Source organism: Symphalangus syndactylus, chromosome 7, assembly GCF_028878055.3.
Source record: "Symphalangus syndactylus isolate Jambi chromosome 7, NHGRI_mSymSyn1-v2.1_pri, whole genome shotgun sequence".
Lineage (NCBI taxonomy): Eukaryota > Metazoa > Chordata > Mammalia > Primates > Hylobatidae > Symphalangus > Symphalangus syndactylus.
In genome coordinates this window covers 126,576,057-126,599,385 of record NC_072429.2, presented here as the reverse complement: position 1 = coordinate 126,599,385, position 23,329 = coordinate 126,576,057, and the positions used below count along the sequence as shown (strand labels likewise).

The following is a 23,329-nucleotide window of genomic DNA, read 5'->3' as shown; positions in this document are numbered from 1 at the left end:
ATTAGCCGGGTGCAGTGCCTCACGCCTGTAATCCCAGCTACTCGGAAGACTGAGGTGGAGGAGAGAGATCGCTTGAGCCCTGGCTGTTGAGGCTGCAGTGAGCCAAGACTGTGTCACTGTGCTCCAGCCTGAGTGACAGAGTGAGATCCTGTCTCAAAACAAACAAACAAACAAACAAACAAACAAACAAACATTCAAGTTTTGGCCAGAGATGCGGTGGCTCATGCCTGTAATCCCATCACTTTGGGAGGCTGAGGCGGGCAGATTACCTGAGATTAGGAGTTCGAAACCAGTCTGGCCAACATGGTGAAACCCTGTCTCTACTAAAAATGACAAAAATTAGCTGGGCGTGGTGGCGCATGCCTGTGATCCCAGCTACTCGAGAGGCTGAGGCAGGAGAATTGCTTGAACCTGGGCGGCAGAGGTTGCCGTGAGCCCAGATGGTGCCACAGCACTCCAGTCTGGGTGACGGAGCAAGACTTTATCTCAAAAAAAAAAAAAAATTCAACTTTATAGTTTTTGTGCTTTTTAATGTCTGTTCCTTGAGGAGAAGGTTCTGGGGTCAGTATGGATTGTGTTTTACTCCCTCAAGGTGCTATTCACAGAGTGGGTGGTCTCCAGAGCCCAGCACATGCCTGGCATGTGGTAGGCGCTCTGTAAATGCTTATTGAAGGAATGCTATTGGAGAGCGCTTCCGAGCTGAAGGCACACCTAGCCTAACCCAGTTTTAATCATATATAGAGAGAAGGGTTGAGAACTCTTCCTTGCCCTTGCTTTGGTTCCATCGATGGGTAGGGCTCTGTTCAGGTGTCCTTGTTGATGAGCTGGGCCCCCACATTGTTGGAGAAAGGGTGATGAGGATGGGAGTCATTCCAGATGAATTGCCTTCATTGACCAAAAAGCAAATGCAATGAAATAAAAACCAAACCACACTTCAACAACAGTGTGGAACAGCACCCCCTGCAGGTGCTTTCCTCACAACTTTATAATCCCTCTGGAGGAAAAACCCTATCTGAATTGAAGAAGGAAGGGAAGAATGGGAAGATGGTAACAGGAACTGGGCTAGGGAGAAGCTCATACTGTCAGAGTTTTCAAATGGCAAATGATGATCCCTTAGTGGATCATGAAATCAATTTAACAATGTTCACTATTTGGATAATGAATACATTTAATGCCCAGACTTGATGACTATGCAATGTATACGTGAAAGAAATCCTCACTTGAGCCCTCTACATGGTATAAAAATTTAAAAATAGTAAATAAGAAATGAATTTAATGACTCATGATGAGCAATTTCACAAAATGGACTAGCACAGAAAATATCAAAGTGTATTGCAGATGAAGTATTCTTTTATGAATCTTTTCTCTCTCTCTCTCTCTGTGTGTGTGTGTGTGTGTATGCACTTGGACAATACGGGAAATGTATCTCTGTGAGTTAAAAAGGTTAGAAAGCCCCACTGCATTGCTTCCTTAAATCTCCACAGTAATCCCAGGAGGTGTAGGTTAAAATTCCATTTAACAAATGGGGAAAATTGAGGTTTACAGGGACTTGCTTAAACTCACACGGTGAATAGTAGTCATGAGATTCAGCACCAGAAAACTCTTGATATCATAACCTGGGCTGCCTCTGCCCTGTCACTGCCCCAGTTGAGCCAGGTGCCCGGTGCTTTCTATTTCTCTGCTGCTGGTGATGACCCGAGCGAATTTTCTTAGGGAAATGAGGAAGGAAGGAGAGGTTACCTCTTACTTTTGCCATTTTCCTGGGGCATAATGCCGAGGGGTAAAAGGCACCATGAGTATTGAGACAGTGGATACAGAAAAATGGACAAATCCTTGTCCTCCAAGGGGCTTGTTAAAACATATATTCTTTCTCTTTCTTCTGGAAAGTTTCATAAGACAAGTTAATAATATCTGTGCTTGTAAAGTAGACTTTGGTTTTGGTAAGAAAATGAGAGCAGAGCGGCGAGGCACGGTGGCTCACGCCTGCAGTCGCAGCACTTTGGGAGGCCGAGGTGGGCGGATCACCTGAGGTAGGGAGTTCGAGACCAGCCTGACCAACATGGAGAAACCCTGTCTCTACTTAGAATACAAAATTAGTCGGGCGTGGTGGCACATGCCTGTAATCCCAGCTACTCAGGAGGCTGAGGCAGGAGAATCCCTTGAACCCGGGAGGCGGAGATTGCAGTGAGCCGAGATCATGCCATTGCACTCCAGCCTGGGCAACAAGAGTGAAGCTCTATCACAAAAAATAAAAAAATAAAAAATAAAAAAAATAAAGAAAATGAGAGCAGAGAACAAGGCAGTGATGGGTGCACAGGAGAAGAAATGGGTTAACATAAGCCTTGGCAGTCCTGTGAATCCCTACAAGCCAGAGTTCGAATTCTGTCACTGCGCTTGACTGGGTGTGGTGCCTTAGAATTACTTCACTTAATTGAGCCTCAGTTTCTCAATCTGTAGAAAATGGCAACAACTATAGCTGTCTCCTAGAGCTGTCCTGGAGGTTAAATGACATTGCAGGCACTCAAAAATTGTAGCTGCCTGTTGATGTTAAGGTTAACTGTGTTCTGGCTGGGCGTGGTGGTTCACACCTGTAATCCCAGCAGTCTGGGAGGCTGAGGTGGGCAGATCGCTTAAGCTCAGGAGTTCAAGACCAGCCTGGGCAACATGGTGAAACCCCATCTCTACAAAAGATTAACCAGGCGTGGTGGCACATGACTGTAGTCCCAGCTATTCAGGAGGCTGAGGTGGGAAGATCGCGTGAACCTGGGAGGCAGAGGTTGCAGTGGGCTGAGATTGTGCCACTGTACACTCCAGCCTGGGCTATAGAGAGAGACTGTGTCAAAAAAAAAAAAAAAAGGCAGTATTCTTTTTAAATTAAATTTTTTTTTTTTTTTTTTGAGACAGAGTCTCGCTGTCGCCCAGGCTGGAGTGCAGTGGCGCGATCTCAGCTCACTGCAGGCTCCACCCCACCGGGGTTCACGCCATTCTCCTGCCTCAGCCTCCCGAGTAGCTGGGACTACAGGTGCCCGCCAACACGCCCTGCTAATTTTTTGTATTTTTAATACAGACGGGGTTTCACTGTGTTAGCCAGGATGGTCTTGATCTCCTGACCTCGTGATCTGCCCGCCTCGGCCTCCCAAAGTGCTGGGATTACAGGTGTGAGCCACCGCGCCTGGCCTAAATTAAAAATTTTTTTTAATTATTTTTATTTTTCATCACAAAAAGATCGAATCCAAAGCACCATTCTTTGAGACCAATCTGGGCAACAAAGTGAGACCTCATCTGTACAAAATAAATAAATAAATAAATAAAAAGCCAAAAAACCACAAAAAAACGCAAAGCCCTTTTCTTTGTCTCAGAGTCTCTGTTTTCTTCATTTCATGTCCTCAGATTGGAACATCACTGCCCACCTCAATCCTTATTCAAGGGTTCCATGAGAGAATGCACATTACAGCCTAAGCCCCGTGCTGTGGTGGGCAACCTGGTGACATCTATATGTGGCAAGCCTTATCACTGGGGGTACAGCCGAGGCTGGGAGGTTCTGCTCCACACTTTCTGCTTGTGGTCATTGCATCCGGATTCCCAGTCTGCAAAATAAAGCAGACTCCTTTCTGTGCACCTCCATCCAAATGTATTTAGAACGTCGATGCTTTCGGAAACCCTTGCCTGTGGGCCATGTTGGAATTCTTACCCTCGCTGCAGCTCTGCAGGGTGGGATGTGAGGGAGGGAGCAGATGTTGGAAACTGGCCAGGGGACTTCACAGACCCAACAAAGACTTTTTTTCAAGGGTTGATTTGGTAATAGGCAGAGGGGAATTCCAAGGATAAATAATAATTTATGCAAGGAATGCCATCTGCTTCTCTGGTGAAGCATTAGTGCATAATTGCAGGCGCAATTTCCTTCCACTCCTGTCCTTTACCATTCAGCTCCTTAGTCATTATATTGACACCTCCCGAGCTGGCTTTTTGGGTGGGTGGAGAGGCATGGGGTGTCCAGCTTGGATGTTGGCCAAAGACAGTTTGCCGTAAAACTGAAATAATTAATTGGAATACATTAGAAGGTGAAACACTAAATATGAACTTATTGAAGTTCTGGCCAGTATATCCAAATACTGTGCTGGAAATTAATAAAAATGGACTTCATTGGAAATATAAAATTGTAAATTAAATTTGGTCTTTGAACAAAGAATCTGTTATAGGGCTCTTTAATTAGATTAGGAATCAAAAACTTTATGCCCCACTCCCTCTCCATGCCACCCTAGCCTGACTTTGGCATGTTTGAGAATGTTATGGGACTCTTTATTTACGTATGAATTCTTCTGTCTCTCTCCATAGCTTGGATAACTTCTTGCAGTGGTGTTGAGGGATAAAGTGGGTTTAGGCAGGGCGAGGGGGAGGTGGGAGGTTTTGAAAGTCATGCTAAAGTACTCAGAGCAGAGGCAGCAAACTTGCTTGAGGACCAAGTCTTGCTTACCGGTAGGTTGGCTTGGGTGACAGATTTTGACCCTCTCAGCATTTATAACATTTAAAAATAGGTGCCAACACTTACAAGTCAATAGATTTCACATTAACAATCTGAATTTGTGCCTTTCCTTAAACAGTCAGATTTGGTAATTCTGGGCCTGCATTCAGAAGTGGATGGGAGTTGAGGAGCAGCCGATTTCTTTTAAAAGGGCCAGGAGCTGTTCAGTTTGCCCCAGTCTCCGCCGCTCCCATATGCTCAGCCCACTTATTCATCCATAGTCCCTTTCTGGCTTGTGCCTGTCCTTCGTAGGCATTTGTTCCCTGATTTAAAAAGTTTCCTGGTATATTCATGGTTCGGATTATAGGGAAGAATTGCATTCCGAAAGAAGGTATTTTTTAAAGGTTTGTTTAATAATGGTGATACTATTTTAGCTAATATTAGACACATACGTGCTCATGCACCTGCCTCCCTTTTTAACTTTGTAATGACAGCCTTATGGAGATAAAGTTCACATGCCATATAATTCATGCACTTAAAGTGCATGGTTCAACAATTTTTAGTTACTCACAAGGTTGTACAGCTATCACCACAATTTTATTTATTTGTTTTGAGAGAAGGGGTCTCGCTCTGTCACCCAAACTGGTGTGCAGTAACACAATCATAGCTTACTGTGGTCCCAAACCCCTGGAATCCAGTGATCCTCCCCACTTCTGGCTTCTGAGAATCTAGAACTGCAGGCATATGCACCTGGCTAATTTTAGAAAACCTTTTAGAGACAGGGTCTCACTATGTTGCCTAGGCTGGTCTTGAACTCCTGGGCTTAAGCCATCCTCCCACCTCAGCCTCCAGAGTAGCTGGTATTGTAGGTGTGAGCTGTAGTGCCCGGCCACAGTCAATTTTAGAACATTTTCATTACCCTCCAAAGAAACCCTGTACCTATTAGCAGTTACTCCGCGTTTCCCACAACATATTCAGCCCTTGGCAAACATCAACTTACTTTCTGTCTTTATGAGTTTGCTTATTTTGGCCATTTCATATTAATGGAGTCATGCAATGTGTGGTCATTTGTCCTGGCTGCTTTAATGTGACATAATCACTTCCAAGTTCATCCATGGTATAGCATTATCAGTACTTCACTTCCTTCTATTGATAAATAATATTCCATTGCATGGATATATCACATTTTATTTGTCCACTCATCCATTGATGGGCATTTGGGTTGTTTCTACTTTTTGGGGATTGTGAATAATACTGCTATGATCATTTCTGTACAAATGTTTGTGTAAATATATGTGTTCTTTTATCTTGGGTCTATCTATTGATGGATGGAAATGCTGGATCATATAGTTTTGATATAGTTTTGCTTTTTTTTTTTTTTGAGATGGGGTCTCCCCATCTGTTGCCCAGGCTGGAGTGCAGTGGCACAATCTCCACTCACTGCAATCTTTGCCTCCTGGGCTCAAGCAGTCCTCCCACCTCAGCCTCCTGTGTAGCTGGGACCACAGGTGCATGCCACCACATCCAATTAATTTTTGGTATTTTTGGTATTTTTGGTAGAGGCAGAATTTCACCATGTTGCCCAGGCTGGTCTTGGAATCCTGAGCTCAAGCAATCCACCGGCCTCGGCCTCCCAAAGTGCTGGGATTACAGGCATGAACCACCACACCTAGCCTTCATATAGTAATTCTATTCTCACTATATGAGGAAATGTTGAACTGTTTTTCAAAGTGGTTGCACCATTTTATTTATTTATTTTTATCTTTATTTTTTTTAAGATGGAATTTTGCTCTTGTTGCCCAGGCTGGAGTGCAATGGCACAATCTCGGCTCACTGCAACCTCTGCCTCCTGGGTTCAAGTGATTCTCCTACTTCAGTCTCCCGAGTAGCTGGGATTAAAGGTGCCTGCCACCACACCTAGCTAATTTTTTTTTTTGGAGAAGGAGTCTTGCTCTGTTGCCCAGGCTAGAATGCAGTGGCATGATCTCGGCTCACTGCAACTTCTGCCTCCCGAGTTCAAGTGATTCTCCTGCCTCAGCCTCCTGAGTAGCTGGGATTACAGGTGCCCACTACCGCCGCGCCAGGCTAATTTTTGTATTTTTTAGTAGAGACGGGGTTTCACCATCTTTGCCAGGCTGGTCTTGAACTCCTGACCTCATGATACACCCGCCTCGGCCTCCCAAAGTGCTGGGATTACAGGTGTGAGCCACCACACCCGGCCACGCCTAGCTAATTTTTTGTATTTTTAGTGGAGATGGGGTTTCACCATGGCCAGGCTGGTCTCGAACTCCTGACCTCAGGTGATCGTTGGCCTCCCAAAGTGCTGGGATTAGAGGCATGAGCCACTGTGCCCGGCCAGCACCATTTTATATTCCTGCCAGCAGTATATGAAGTTTCAGTTTCTCCACATCCTTGTCAATACTTGTTGTTATCTTTCTCTCTTTTTCATTATAGTCATGTCAGTGGGTGTGAAGTGGTATCTCACTGTGCTTTTTGACTTACCTTTCTTTTCTTTTTTTTTTTTTTTTTTTTGAAACAGAGTCTTTTCTGTCACCCAGCTTGGAGTGCAGTGGCACAGTCACGGCTCACTGCAGGCTTGAACTTGAGAGCTGAATTGATACTCCCATCCCAGCCTCCTGAGTAGCTGGGACAGCTGGGACTACAGCCATATGCCACCATGCATGGCTAATTATTGTATTTTTTGCAGAGAGAGTGTTTCACCACCTTGCCCAAGCTGGTTTGAACTCCTGGGCTCAAGCAATCTGCCCTGCCTCAGCCTCCCAAAGTGATGGGATTACAGGCCTGAGCCACCATGTCCTGCCAACATTGAGCAACTTTCCATCTGCTTATTGGTCATTTGCCAGGCCTGTTGTAAGTGCTTAGGTCTAGCAATGCTTTACTCCATGACAGCCTTGGGGACAAGTAGTATTGTTACTACCTTTTCCTATCACATGCCAGGCTCAGACTTTTAGTTGCAAGCTTTCTTGTCAACAAATAAAATGAATACTATTCAATGCAAGGACGTTTTAGTTCCGACTCAACTGTCAATGTATAGTTAGCACTTAATAGTCAGTGCCTCAATAATTCCTATTTATCCTGTTTTTCCTGACTCAGAAACTTTGTACATGCTATTTTTTTCCTTGATTAATTATTTCCTTGGTTAATTTAAAAATTTAATTTAAATTTTCCATGTAAATTTTTGTTCTGGCTATTTTTGCTTTAATTTTATTATTATTATTATTTGAGATGGAGTCTCGATTTGTCACCCGGGCTGGAGTGCAGTGACACGATCTTGGCTCACTGCAGCCTCCACCTCCCAAGGTTCAAGCGATTCTCCTGCCTCAGCCTCCTGAGTAGCTGGGACTACAGGCACACACCACCACACCCAGCTATTTTTGTATTTTTAGTAGAGATGGGGTTTCACCATGTTGGCCAGGCTGGTCTCAAACTCCTGGCCTCAGGTGATCTGCCCATCTGAGTGCTGGGATTACAGGCATGAACCACCACACCTGGCCTTTCCTGGCTATTTCCTTGTTTAATTTTTTCCTTGACTAATTTTTGTTTATCTTCTACATTTTCAGAGAGGCTTTCCTGACCTTGTTGTCTAAATTAGGACCCTTATTCTTTTTCACAGAATAAGGATAATAATATGTGGATTTACCATAATAACATTCATTTATTTTTGTGCCTTTATATTTTCTTATCTTTCTTTTAAATGAAAGTTTTTGTTTTATAAATTTGTAATCATGCTATAAATGTTCCTTTGTATCTGCCTTTTCTCCCATTTCACATTGTGTTACAAAAATTGTCAGCATCATTGAAAGCAAATGTTAAATGGCTGCAAAATAGTCTATTATGTGGTTATGAAATACCTCATTTAATCATTTCCTTTTTAAAATTTGAAGTGTGTCATTGATTTGCTATGGTAAATAACACTGATATGAACATCTTTGGGAATAAATCTGTTTTTAATATTTAGAATACTTTTCTTAGTGTAGAATCCAGAGTTATTGAATCAGAGGCATTTGTAAAGTCCTTGATTCATATTACTAAAGCTTGAGGAAAAAAGGAGATGTTGTAATTTGCACTGCCTCAGGAATAGTTGAGCATGCTATACTAACCAGACTCATGTCAGTACTGTTTATTATCATTTTAAAAACAGCTTTGCTGTAGTCTGCATTTCTTTGATTTACAGTGGAAACACATCTAATAATTGCACAAATGACAGAAACACATCTTAATTGATACTCCAATTAAAAAAATAGTACATTATTAGTGCATTTTCCTAAAGGAGCCCAAGAAAGACTGAACAGGAGCATTTGTAGGTGAGGATAAGAGAATGAAGTGACCTGAACAGGCTCGAGAAAATTGCTAATAATGGGATTTGCAGATAAGGCAGAAGGACACATGGCTGGACTATCAGTCCGTAGCTCATTTTTTATGCCTTATCAGAATAGAGGGCTGCTCCCCTGTAAATGATGGCTACACCTGGCAGTGTAATAAAAAGTGCTGTGGGTGGATGGGAAGAGCTGCAGAGATGGCTCCCGGTGCAGAAGACACAGAACTGAAGATGCTGACAGTTGCAATGAAAGAAGCCTTGGAGAACACTGAGAGGTTAGGAGTTTTCAGACATTTTATTGGATTTATTTTATTTTTTCTTGAGACAAGGCCTCTCACCTCTGTCACCTGGCTGAAGTGCAGTGGCATGATCGCGGCTCCACGCAGCCTCAACCTCCTGGGCCCAGGTGATCCTCCCACTTCAGCCTCCTGAGTAGCTGGAACTACAGGTGCACACCACCACACCTGGCTAATTTTTGCAGTTTTTTGTAGAGATGAGGTTTCACCATGTTGGCAAGGCTGGTCTCGAACTCCTGGACTCGAGTGATCCACCCATCTCGACCTCCCAAAGTGCTGGGATTACAGGCATGAGCCAACACGCCCAGCCTTTATTTGGTTTGTTTTACAAGTGGACTGTGTTTTTTTTCTCTGTAAAATCTCAACATGAAACCTGGGGTGGGGATGGACAGGGGAAAACAGAAGGGTGATTTGGTCCACTCTCTCACTCATCAAGGGCCTTGAGATATTGGCCATTGTCTCTGGGTGAGATTATTGTTATTATTATTTTAAGATGAAGTTTCACTCTGTTGCCCAGGGTGGAGTGCAGTGGCACGATCTCAGCTCACTGCAACCTCTGTCTCTCCAGACGAGATCATTAATGCAGTCCCAGAGACATACTGAAAGGATGGAGAGATTTTCAGCCTTTGACTCTCCAATAAGCACTTACATGTATTCATCATTTATTCCCCACAGCAACCCAATCAGATCAGTGCCCATTTCATTTACATTTTACAAAAGAGGTAACTGCAGTGTGGGAAAGTTAGCTTGCCTGGGATTCAAGAATAAATAGTACCAAGGTGGGCAGATCACTTGAGGCCAGGAGTTCAAGATCAGCCTGGGTAACGTGTCAAAAGCCAGTCTCTACTAAAAACACAAAAATTAGCCAGGTGTGGTGGTGCATGCCTTTAGTTCCAGGTACTCGGGAGGCTGAGGAATGAGAACTGCTTGAGCCCAGGAGGCGGAGGTTGCAATGAGCCAAGATCGTGCCACTGCACTCCAGCTTGGGCGTCAGAGTGAGACTATCTCAAAAAGAAAAAAAAAAAAAGTAAATGGTGGAACAGGGATTCAAATTCAGGCAGTGTGAAGAGGACAGGATGGAGATTTTGAAGCTGGAGAGCATGAGCTAAGCTTAGTGGATTATCACTGGGAAAATGTGGTTCATTTTGGTTCATCTGTAAAGCTGAAGTTTCATTGAAGTTGATATTAGCCAACCTTGGCTTCCTGAAAGATATCAATTAAATCAAGCAGTTGACGTAAGCAGAAGAGATGGATGGCAGGGAAGGTCAGGAGACCCTCATTTAGCCATTTGAGAGAAAGAGCCTGAAGAAATCAATAGGACATTCCTATTAACTGTCCATTCACTTGTTCTTCCTCAGATTTGTAATTTCTGAACTAGGCAGTGTCATGGTTAGAGAAGAGAGGACATCAGATTCCAATGCTTTTGTCCCTACTCCATAAATCTGTACTACTCAAACTCTCTCGGCCTTCATCCTCTTGTCTTTAAAATGGGGATAATAAATACCTCATGGAATTCTTGGAGGAATAACTAAGATAATGCATATAATGTGCTTATAGTACTTGGCGCATATTATGTGTTCAATCAATGTAAACTTAATATTTAGTAATTTTTTTTCAACAAATGTTCACTTAGCTTTACTTGTGCACTATTGGGTTGGTGGAAATGTCTTGGATGACCCACTAATGGATAAGATAAAATTCTGAGGGTAAAGGTTTTAGCTGCAAAACCCTCTTTCAAGAAATGTGTGTAAAGGTAAGAATTTTGGAGGGCTAGGACTGCATAACTTAGCTATGATACAGATAGCTCAGGAGAAAGAGAATGGCCACAAAGTCCACTCAGAAAACAGAGTGAGCAAGGTCTTCTTGACATGGATTGTGAATTATGTGTCTTTCATTTTTATTTCTTTTGAGACAGGATCTCTCACTCTCACCCAGGTTGGAGTGCAGTGGTGTGATCACGACTCACTGTAGTCTTGAACTTGCCAGGCTCAAGCAATCCTCCTACCTCAGCCTTCTGAGTAGCTGAGACCACAAGGATGTGAAGAGACAGGGTCTCACTATATTGCCCCGGCTAGTCTCAAACTCCTGTACTCAAGCAATCTGCCCACCTCAGCCTGCCAAAATGCTGGGATTACAGGTATGAGCCAAGGTGGCCTATGTGCCATTTAGCTGTCTATGATGAACAAAAGGAAACAACCCAAACACTAGCACTTCTTTGCTACTTAATGTCAAAATGAGGACCTCTGTCAGAAAGCTACGTTTACCCCCGTCTCTGAGAAAGCGGAATTGAATGAACTGGAAAGAATTTGGGCCATAAAACAAGGTCCCTGAATTAGCAGATCACCTTCTGTGAATAAATCATCTAAATATTACATCAGAGCTCAAAGAAAATTTTGTGTCTCTGAAGTGATACTTTGAATCACTTTTCCTGTGATTAAAAAAAAAAAAAAGGCTAGGCGCGGTAGCTCACGCTTGTAATCCCAGCACTTTGGGAGGCCGAGGCAGGCATATTGCGAGTCCAGGAGTTCGAGACCAGCTTGGCCAACATGGCAAAACCCTGCCTCTACAGAAAAATACAAAAATTAGCCAGGCATGATGGCACATGCCTGTAGTCCTAGCTAATCAGGAGGCTGAGGTTTGGAGGATTGCCTGAGTCCGGGGAGGTCGAGGATGCAGTGAGCTGAGATTGTGCCACTGCACTCCAGCCTGGGTGGACAGAGTGAGACTCCATCTCACTATATTGGAAGGCAGTGGTTGATCACAGCTCACTCCCACTATCTCGACCTCCCTCGACCTCCCAGACTCAAGTGATCCTCCCATCTATCTCAGCCTCCCTAGTATCTGGGATTACAGACTTGTGCTACCACACCTGGCTATTTTTTTCTGTTAAGAGATGGGGTCTCACCATGTGGCCCAGGCTGGCCTCAAACTCCTGGGCCCAAGGGATCCTCCTGCTTTGGCTTCCCAAAGTGCTGGATTACAGGCATGAGCCACCAGACTTATCCTATTAAGTAGTATTTTTTAAAAATATTGGATTTAGCTGGGTGTGGTGGCTCACACCTGTAATCCCAGCACCTTGGGAGGCTGAGGTGGGTTAATTGCTTGAGGCCAGGAGTTCAAGACCAGCCTGGCCAACATAGAAAAGCCCCGTCTCTACTAAAAATGCAAAAATTAGCCAGGTGTGGTGGTGCATGCCTGTCGTCACAGCTACTTGGGAGGCTGATGCATGAGAATTGCTTGAATCTGGGAGAAGGAGGTTGCAGTGAGCCAAGATCATTCCACTGCACTCCATCCTGGGTGACAGAAAGAGATCCTGTGTCAAAAAAAAAAAAAATCAGATTTGGTACAAAAATTATCATATAAACAGCTATCATTTTTGCAGCATGTGTCACATGGTAATTCTACACCTAGAGCTTGATGCATCATTATTTCATCTTAATCACTTAGCACTCAGAATCATCCTGATTCTAATTTTATAGATGAGAAAACTGAGGTTAGAGAAGTCATGATTTACCTGAAGACACACAGTTAAGAACCAGAATCAGGCCCGGTGCAGTGGCTCATGCCTGTAATCTCAGCACATTGGGAGGCTAAATTGGGCGGATTGCCTGAGATCAGGAGTTTGAAACCAGTCTGGCCAACAGGGTGAAATCTCATCTCTACTAAAAAAATACAAAAATTAGCTGGGTGTGGTGGTGGGCACCTGTAGTCTCAGCTACTTGTGAGGCTGAGGCAGGAGAATTGCTTGAACCTGGGAGGTGGAGGATGCAGTAAGCCGAGATTGCACCACTGTACTCCAGCCTGGGTGACAGAGCAGACTTCATTTAAAAAAAAAATAATAATAGAAGAATCGGAATCAGCCTAGGCAAGTCTTGTGTGATGCTCTAGGAGTAGGAAGGTGGCTCTAGTCTCAGTGTTGCTCCAGACCCTCTGGATGCCCTGCAGTGGCTAACTCAGCCTGTCTTCTCTAACGTAAAGGTATGTGCTCTGCTGCTCCACACTGTTCTCGTCAGAATCAAATGCAATGCTAGACAGAAAAACCCTTTGGATTTCTCACATTTCTGGTTAGCTCTGTGGACAAATCCCTTTCTCTCCAGGCTTCATTTTTGCATCTGTGCATTGGGACTAGCTGCGTGAAACTCCCTTCCAGCTCTGAAAGTGTAGAATTTTGCATCTTCACACTTCTCCCAGTTCCTCAGTGGTGAACTGGAGACATTGGTTGTCACCAGGAGAGGAAGGGAAGCTGTGAATGCTTCCATTTTAGCTTTGGGGTTAAGTAATGTTGGTAATTTCAAAGCCTCATTATCTTGCTCCCTAATGCTTTGCTTCTAAATAACTGTAGTTTTAGGAGAGGGGAGCTTGAATAACAATGCTGGAAATAATTCCACTGGGGAAGGTGATGGGTATTTGGAGTTTTTAGTTTAGCACATAGTGGCCAAATTCTGCTCAGAGTTTGTCCCTGGAGCACCAAAGTCCCCATCAAGAACTATGCAGTGTTTTGGAATTGAGCCTATTATTAAGTGGGCACTGAGTGGCAGAGGATAATATAGCAAAGAGTGGGGGAATACACAGTAGTTACCAGCTTGGGCTTGGGGGTCCAACAGCTTGATTCTAATCCCTGTTCTCTTACTCCATAGCTTTGTGATCTTAAGTTCTCCAGGGCTAGTTCTCCATGGCTTGTGAATGAGATTCTACCCTGGGCATATTTCACTTAACAATATAAGCTTATGTGATGGTTCCTCCTGTGGGAATCAAAAGGCCTATGTGTTAAACACTCAGTTTGTTTGAAAGCCGCTGAAATTAGATTAGAATATTTCTTTTGTTCTGAAGATAACCCATCATAAACCAGTTGAAAAGGTGGGTGTTCTCAGTTTTTCTTAAATGTGGAGGTGGGAGGATCTCCTGCAGTTTTTTTTTGAAACCATCATATGAGGGCTGCAGCAGTAACCTCCAGATTTTTCAGGAATACCTAGAGCTTCCAAAGGTCCCCATCATGACTCAAATTTCAGATGCTACTATTTTGTTGAAGAAAGCATTCTGCAATTGCTTTAACCTGTTGCTATTCCCAAAAGGCCTATACTAAGGTTCAATAGTGTTCATTTTTTACAGAGATATTAAAAACTCAAGAATGAGGCCAAGGAGGCCAGGTATGGTGGCTCATGCCTGTAATCCCAGCACTTTGGGAGGCTAAGGTGGGCAGATCACTTGAGGCCAGGAGTTCAAGACCAGCCTGGCCAATGTGGTGAAACCCCATCTCTACTAAAAATACAAAAATTAGCCAGGCATGGTGATGTACACCTGTAGTCCCAGCTATTTAGGAGGCTGAGGCAAGAGAATAGCTTGAACCTGGGAGGCAGAGGTTGCAGTGAGATGAGATCGTGCCACTGCACTCCAGCCTGGGTGACAGAGTGAGAATCTGCCTCAAAAAAAAAAAAAAAAAAAAAATGAGGCCAAGGAAAGTTGGGGAGTGTTGCACAGTTGTACTTAGCACTCACCAAATACCCAAGGGGCTGCCTATGTCTCCTGGCTTCCCTTGCAGGAAGGCTGATGCCGGTGATTAGTTCTGGCCATGGACTGTGAGTGGCAATGATGCATGTTATTTCACAGCCAAGGTCATTAAGAGCTTTGTGTCTCCTCTTTTTTTCTTTTCTTCTTTGGGGTGACCATAGAATTGTTCTATTGGGATGATGGAACCACAGGATGAAAGAAGTCTGAATACTAGAAGTACCAAAGAAAGCTGCACTGCAGAGTTGCTTGACCAGCAGTGGACTTGTGTGAATAAGAATCAAATGTTTTTTCTTTCTTCTTCTTTTTTTTTTATAAGCCACTGAAATTTCAGGCTTTATTTATTATTGCAACAACATAGCTTAGCCTATCCTGAGCAATAATAAAAGCCTGCACTTCTCCTGCAGTAGATTCTTTGGGTGGCTGCTGGCTGAGATTTATTTAAACTAGGAAAAGATCATCTCACAGTATATATTCATTCACCTTCCAGTTCCTGCTTTTCAGGTTTTGCCTTAAAATTACTTTGGAGCAACACACCTGGCTTGAATCACAGCTCTTCTCCTGATTTACTGGTTAACCTTGAGCAAATTGCTTTACATCTCTGAACCTTAGTTACTTCATCAGTAAAATTTGAAAACAGTTTGGCTTGTTGAGATATTCTACCATTCACTGTCTTTCAGCAAGCTTCTTATCTTTCTCCACTTCAATTTCTTCATCTGTTAAAAAGAGAAAAAACTGTTTCTTACCTCTCTAAGTTGTCCTAAGGATGAAATGAGAAAATACAGAGAACCCAGCCATTGTGCACACTTAGTGTCCTTTATTGCTACCTTTTCAATCCATTGAGACCTCCTAATTTTTCCTATCACTCTCTGTTTTATTCCTTTCTTTCCCCCTTTCTCAATTCAGACTTAATATAGAAATTCTTCTCCTTTTTAAGGAATCCTTAACTCTTTTGAGGTTGGTTTGGTGTCATTGGTAAAGAATACACTTTCCAAAATAACTCTGAGCAAGTGTGTGTGTGTGTGTGTGTGTGTGTTTGTGTTTGTGTTTAAACTACACCCAAGTTATGAAAGGAAACGGTTGCCAGGAGTGGAGGGCAAAGTTAAGTCCACACCTGAAGAACATACTTAATATACTGATAAAGACCGAAGGACCTAATCATTTGTCTTGAAGAAAACTGAAACAGTTACCCTGATAAAACGACCAATTGAGAACAATTAAAATCTCTGCCACTTATCTGAAGCCAAACAAGAATAACCTCAGTGAGTTTGAAGGTGAGAAGTCACTTAAGCAGAAACTCAGGGAGCAGGATTCCTTGAGAAGGAGGAAATTTACAGCAATGATTTTCCTCCATGGTCCTCCATAGGTACCAGCAAGGCATGTACAAGACAGCGAGTAATGGGCAGGAGTGATCTGTGTGCCAGGTAGGAGTCAGAAGACAAGAATGGCAAAAAACAACCCCAGATAATGACAACCTGGGTTTGCATACAGATTTTCTTTCTTTCTTTCCTTTTTCATTATTTTTGCTTGCACTTTGTGGTTATCCTTGGAAAGATTGGTGCCCCAGAAGGAAGAGTAGAAAGAACCAATTGACTGTTCTCAAAACAAAACAAAACTCAACAAAGGCCCTTTCTTCCTCAAAGACTATTCCCATGGAAAGTAACCAGCGAGCCCACTTGGAATTACCTGACTGCAAAACAATGCCACTTTTCTTAAAGGGAGTTAGTTTTCCACTCACCCAATTTAAACATGGCTCCACAGAAATTGCCGAAGCCTTCCAAAGGATGCTGTCCTCAGACTAGAGACCCAGGTAGAGAAATTGAAGGCTGACAGGAGCACTTTTTTTGAGTGAACCAAAAATACAGGTTAAGAGGGAGCCTCTCTTCTCAAATTATGTTGATAGTCAGATACATTGTTCAGATCTCCACTGTTGAGCCGTGAGAGCTTGTTCAACAGCCTTTTCTCCAGCCCTCTGAAAGGGGTGTGTTGCTTTGGTTCTGAGAACATTTGAAACCAGCCTAGCCTTTTTAAAAAGCATATTTAAATTTTTTTGGGGGGGTTCTGCATAGTATATATATATTTAATAAAATGTATGTGCAATCATTTAAAAAGTCAGGAAACAACAGGTGCTGGAGAGGATGTGGAGAAATAGGAACACTTTTACACTGTTGGTGGGACTGTAAACTAGTTCAACCATTGTGGAAGTCAGTGTGGCAATTCCTCAGGGATCTAGAAAAAAAAAGCACATTTAAATTTTTTGGGGGGTTCTGCGTAGTATATATACTTAATAAAATGTATGTGTGTTGAGATGGGCATGTTTGCCATCTTTCCCTCTGAAAAATGCACATTGCCTTTGCACTCAAGGCAAGGAAAGAAAAACCATAGAGGCATCGTGGAGAAGAATCCCATCCCAGCTGAGGGAGGAGAGCAAGGGATTTGTTTTTTTCTCTAATTAAAATCAAATGTGAGCGATCATTATAGCTTTTTGCTAGTTCTTTCATTCCATATCTCAGGAATCCTTCAAATATAATAACCCAAGAGGGGTATGGAAGGCTTATCCCATAGAGCTACAGGGAAATACAGACTTTTTTTTTCTCCCAAAAGCTAAATCTGAAAATGTGACTAGGGAGCTGTGTTAGGAGCTGCTTGATTATCGTGAATTGAATTCTTGACCAAACAGTGCACTTTGTTTTTTTGAGACGGAGTCTTGCTCTGTCACCCAGGCTGGAGTGCAGTGGCACAGTCTTGGTTCACTTCAACCTTCCCCTCCCAGGTTCAAGTGATTTTCCTGCCACAGCCTCCTGAGTAGCTGGGACTACAGGCATGCGCCACCATACCCGGCTAAGTTTTGTATTTTTAGTAGGGATGGAGTTTTGCCATGTTGGCTAGGCTGGTCTCGAACTCCTGAACTCAGCTGATCTGCCCACCTTGGCCTCCCAATGTGCTGGGATTACAGGTGTGAACCTGAATCTTTAAAAAAAAAAAAAATGAACAAAGCCATCAACTGAGGGTTCTTCTAACTCTAGCCTTTGCAGAAAAGTGATTCATTGCCATTGAATCTTTTTAAAGATGAGTGAGATTTCTTCAAATCTTAGTGTATTTTATTTTGTAAAAAAAAAAAAGAAAAGGCTGAGAGTGGTGTTTCATACCTGTAATTGCAGTACTTTGGGTGGCCTGGAGTTTGAGACCAGCCAGGGCAACAGAGTAAGATTCCGTGTCTACAAAATTTAAAAATTGGCCAGGCACGGTTGCTCACGCCTGTAATCCTAGCACTTTGGGAGTCCGAGGCGGGCAGATCACAAGGTCAGGAGTTTGAGACCAGCCTGGCCAATATAGTGAAACCCCGTCTCAACTAAAAATACAAAAATTAGCTGGGTGTGGTGGCGGGCGCCTGTAGTCCCAGCTACTAGGGAGGCTGAGGCAGGAGAATTGCTTGAACCTGGGAGGTGGAGGTTGCAGTGAGCTGAGATCATGCCACTGCACTCCAGCCTGGGCGACAGAGGAAGACTCAGTCTCAAAAAAAAAAAAAAAAAAAAAAAAGGAATTGCCTGTAGAGAAGATGTTAGCCAGGCGAGGTGGCTCACGCCTGTAATCCCAGCACTTTGGGAGGCTGAGGCGGGTAGATCACTTGAGGCTAGGAGTCTGTCTCTACTAAAAATACCAGAATTAGTCGGGTGTGGTGGCACATGGTAATCCCAGCTACTTGAGAGGCTTAGGCATGAGAATCGCTTGACTTCTGGAGGTGGAGTAAGGCTCCGTCTCAAAAAAAAAAAAAAAAAAAATTAACCAGGCACAGTAGCACATGCTAATTTTTTACTCAGGAGGCTGAGGTGGCAGGATTGCTTGAGCCTAGGATGTCAAGGCTGCAGGAAGCTGTGATCACACCACTGCACTCCAGCCTAGGCAATGGAGTGAGACCTTGTCTCAAAAACAAAACAAAACTAAAAAAGAACACTATCTATTTCACTTCTAAGTCAAAATTTACATCAAGACTTATCACGCTGCTCCTCTAACCAAAGAGGCCCATCTAAGTGAAAATCAGAGATGGCTGAAATTATAAGATGAACTCTTAGAAGAAAAGGGGCCGGGCATGGTGGCTCACGCCTGTAATCCCAGCACTTTGGGAGGCCAAGGTCAGGAGTTGGAGACCAGCCTGGCCAACATGGTGCACATACTGTGCAGATATGGCTACGAGAAATAAGGAACCAACATGGGCGTTGATGACAAGTTTTGAGACATTTTGTAATCTGTGATCTCTGTACTATACATTTTGATTCTTTCACTCAGAGGCTGACTGGAAGATTCCGTCCCACCTTGCTTCTTGCAGCTTAGAGGCTGGCTGATCTCATTTGTGCATGATTTAGTTTCTCAAGAGCTCCAGACGAAATGGCATCTGATCATTTGTCTCCTGCTTTCTATGTTGCTTCGCATTAATTAAAAGCATTAATCCGTAATTCTCTCATTTATGCAGAAAATATGTTGTGGTATACATACCAACCCAAATGTTTGGCAGTGGTGGCACAGACATAAACAAGACATGGCTTTTAGCCCTCAAGACACTGTGTCTATAAAAAATAATTTTAAAAAATTAGTGGGGCATTGTGACACACACCTATGTTCCCAGGTATTGAGGAGGCTGAGGTGGGAGGATCATTTAAGCCTGGGAAGTTGAGGTTGCAGTGAGCCGTGATTGCAACCCTGCACTCCCGACTTGGCAACAGAGTGAGACCCTGTCTCAAAAATTAAATAAATAATAAAAAATAAAAGGAGAAAGATGCATGTAGAAATGATTGCAACGAGAAATGGTGAGTGCAATGAAGGGGATTAAAGCCATAGTGCATGGTGGCCCGAAGGTGTCTGAAGTCAGCCTGGGTCTTGGTGATTCTCTCCTGTTTGTCATGTCTGTGTCACAGATTCAGGGACATTATAAGAAGTGCCTGGGCCGGGTGCAGTGGCTCACTCCTGTAATCCCAGCACTTTGGGAGACTGAGGCGGGCAGATCACAAGGTCAGGAGTTTGAGACCAGCCTGGCCAATATGGTGAAACCCCATCTCGACTAAAAATACAAAAATTAGCTGGGCGTGGTGGCGGGCGCCTGTAGTCCCAGCTACTTGGGAGGCTGAGACAGGAGAATTGCTTGAACCCCGGAGGTGGAGGTTGCAGTGAGCCGAGATTGTGCAACTGCACTCCAGCCTGGGTGACAGTGAGACTCTGTCTCAAAAAAAAAAAAAATTGCCTGTAGAAAAGATGTTAGGCAGGTGAGGTGGCTCATGCCTGTAATCCCAGCACTTTGGGACGCTGAGGCGCGTGGATCACTTGAGGCCAGGAGTCTGTCTCTACTAAAAATACCAAAATTAGCCAGGCATGGTAGCGCATGGTAATCCCAGCTACTTGAGAGGCTTAGGCACAAGAATCGCTTGAACTCTGGAGGCGGAGGTTGCAGTGAGCCACGATCATGCCACTGTACTCCAGTCTGGGCGACAGAGCGAGACTCTGTCTAATAAATAAATAAAACAAATAAATAGAAAAGATATTACGGAGGATGTTGTTCAATTTTTGTACACTGTGTGGCTCTTTAGGAGATCCCTAGAGGCAATTGTCCACCTGACTTCAGAATCAGAAGTAGCTCTGCTTTTCCTGAGAAGTGGTGTGGGTTTTGCCTTATGGATGCTAACTGAGACTGGATCAGGTTCCCTTTTTTGTATCAGCTGCTGGTACAAAATTGAGAGTTGAGAGCCAAAACTGTACCCTTATCAGCTGTCAGTAACTTCAGGTATGTGTAGAGCAACAGACAGAGTCTCGCTCTGTACTCTGTTGTAATTTCCTGCACTTGGTTTTTATTTTTTATCTTTCATTTTCCATGCCTTTTAATTTGTGTCATTTTTGCTCTATTTTAAAAAAGCCTCCATAAATATTTCTAGTATAAGGCAGACTATATATATGATAATACTATATAATGATAATAACAAAACCCTCCCTGTCTCAGGAGGGGACAAATGATAGGGGAGGTGAATTGGATAGTGGAACAGGATATTTCAGGCAGAATGAACACCATCTCAAAAAGCAAAGAAATGTGAAATGGGCATGAGTTCTGGCTTCCATTTTTGTGTCATGAAAGGAATTCAACTAACAACACATTCCCCCTCACCCGCTTAACATTGTCTTCTTGTTCTATCAAGTGCGTTCTGGATATTTCTAATGTCTTCGATTAGGATGAACAAGCTTGGAGGAGGTAATCACAAAGCAGCTTTCTCCAGCTTATACCATCCAACCCCTTTTAAGTCCACCCTGGGGGCTTGTTAATCCCCATGGCCCTAGAATAAACTCAGGCAGGCCCCAGGACTTTCCTAGGCCCTTTTCACTTTATCATAAAGCAATGTCTCAAATGGAGGAATTAAACTACCCGTTCCGATGTAATTCCAAATTGATGACAGTTGAGGCTTTTGCCTTCTCCTTGCTCAAGAGGGAAGCCTCAACTGGGGAAGGGCTAGAGATGGTTTCTTCTATCTTTGCTAGTTTTTCCCTCCCCCATTTCCCCAGGGATGGAGCTCAGGGAAGGAGTGAGTAGAGGAGCAAGGAAGTTATTGCTTGGCTGACTTTGGCATGGAGACTGTAGTGCCACGGGAGCCCCTCGCATCCACTTTTTCACTCCATCTCTTGCTTCAGCGACCAGCTGTAATGGGATTTGCCTGGAAACAGTATATTCTTTGCTTTCTGCTCTAGGGCCTCTTTGCGTCCACCCTGCAGCATCCCAAAGGGACCCACTCAGCCTTTCTGATGCATGCTTGAGAGCATTATAAACCCATAGAGCAATGTTTGGCCATCAGGGTGGCAACTGGAAGACAAATGCTTCCTCTTTCTTTGTCTCAGAAGGTCAATCTTGTAGAGCATCCTACAAAGCTCCTTAGCAAGCCCTCTGGTGAGACTGAGCCCCAGTTGCTCACAGAGCAATGAGTTCAATGATGCAACCTTGGACCAGCTCTTTCTCCTCCCCTTTTACTCTTTCTAACTCCCATTTTTTATTTTAGTGGTCATTTCCCAAAACAAACTACCTGCATGCAAACCCTTGTCTTAAGCTCTGCGTTTTGGAGGAACTCAGGCTATTGGAGATATCAAGCAATTAGATATCTGTTTAGTTTTTGCAGCAGTTTAGAACTTACTTTCTTATAGATGCTTTTATGAGTTTATTAGAAAACCCTGTCCCTGGGGACTTCTCATCCATGGTTTCTTGACAGAGCAATCAATCACCTCTTTATTTCCATGGGTCATTATTTTCACCCATGGCTACTAAGGTAGGAATGGCTACATAATCTGTGGGGCCCGGTGCAAAATGAAAATGTCAGGATCCTTGTTCAGAAAGTATTCAGAATTTCGAGAAGGCAATGGCAGTGCATTACACCTAAGTGTGGGGTCCCTCTTAGTGGAGGACCCTGTGTGGCTGTACAGGCTTCATATTCATGAATCTAGCCCTGCCTCTGGCCTTTATATCCATGTTTGCAATTAGGTAACTCCACATCAGGTCTCTCCCAGAGAGCTCTACATCTGGCCCATGAAATGCCACATCCTTTGCCCAGCACTCTGTTGACACTGTTGCATTTGCCAGCCTTTTCTAGATTTCTCAGTGTAAGTCATATGCAATGCATGAGTTATTATTATTATTATTTTAGAAGTGGAGGCCTCACTCTGCTGCCCAGGCTGGTCCCGAGCTCCTGGACTCAAGTGATCCTCCTGCCTCAGCCTTCCAAAGTGATGGCATTACAGATGTAAGCTACTGTTACCAGCCTGCATCAGTATTTGTGCTAGCCAGACCTCCAAAAGGTCCCCAGTGATCCTTGCCTCTTGATTTTTATGACCTCCCATAAAAATTTAGCCCTGACCTCTGTGACCAATAGAATATGGCAGAAATAACAAGGCATTACTTCTGAGGGTAGGTCATAAAAGGTATTGTAGCATTTTGGCTTTGTTTTCCTGACTTGCTTACTCAGGAGGAAGCCAGCTACTCCAGGACACTCCAGGACACTCAGGTAACCCCATGGAGATGACATTGCAGAGAAGAACTGCTCGAAAGCCAGTACCCACTTTGCTATCTGTGTGAATAATCTACCTTTGAGTGGGTCCTCCAGCCCACATCAAGCCTTCATATAACAGCAGTCCTGGAGGACATTTGATTGCAACCTCGTGAAAATTGAAGTAGGAACTCACCAGGCGAGTTGCTCCTGAATTCTGCAGGCATAGAACCGTGAGAAATTACAAATCATTATGGTTGTTTTGAGTCACTGAGCTTTGGGGTGATATGTTATGCAGCAAAGGATAACTAATACAGTATTAGAAAGCAAGCCTTCCTTTAGGTAGGAAACAGCTCTTTTCAAACAAATCTTCAAGCATCCTGTCTCTCAATTTCCATGCTTCCCATGGACCAGATGTTGCTGGTCATCTCTGAGAGACAATTTGAAGGGTCATGTTAGATCCTGATGAAGCAGGCTGCCTGGAGGGACCATCTAACCCTAGGAGAGAAAAGCTGCAGTTGTCTGGATAGCATTGATCCTGTTTATACACTCAACACTCAGTGTGAGAGATTTTAAAAATTTAGTATGAGAGATTTATATAGATATCTTTGCCACTTATTTTTGTTTTTTATTTCTCTATCTTGTTCTAAGATTTCATTTTAGAATATGCCTCAACTTTCATTTTCACCACCAGTTATATTTTCTTACCCAACTTGAAAAT

The 23,329-nt window shown here is 43.5% G+C and overlaps 1 long non-coding RNA gene across 1 annotated transcript in view; it reads left to right on the top strand.

Annotated features, from left to right (window-relative positions):
- The window catches only part of LOC129485861 (uncharacterized), a 28,685-nt gene extending 5,862 nt beyond the window's left edge, over positions 1-22,823 (top strand). Inside the window, exons 2-4 of the long non-coding RNA XR_008658796.1 lie at positions 11,013-11,234; positions 20,182-20,375; positions 22,588-22,823. This is a non-coding gene — a long non-coding RNA (uncharacterized lncRNA). The remainder of the gene's footprint in view (positions 1-11,012; positions 11,235-20,181; positions 20,376-22,587) is intronic.
- The last annotated feature ends 506 nt before the right edge of the window (positions 22,824-23,329 follow it).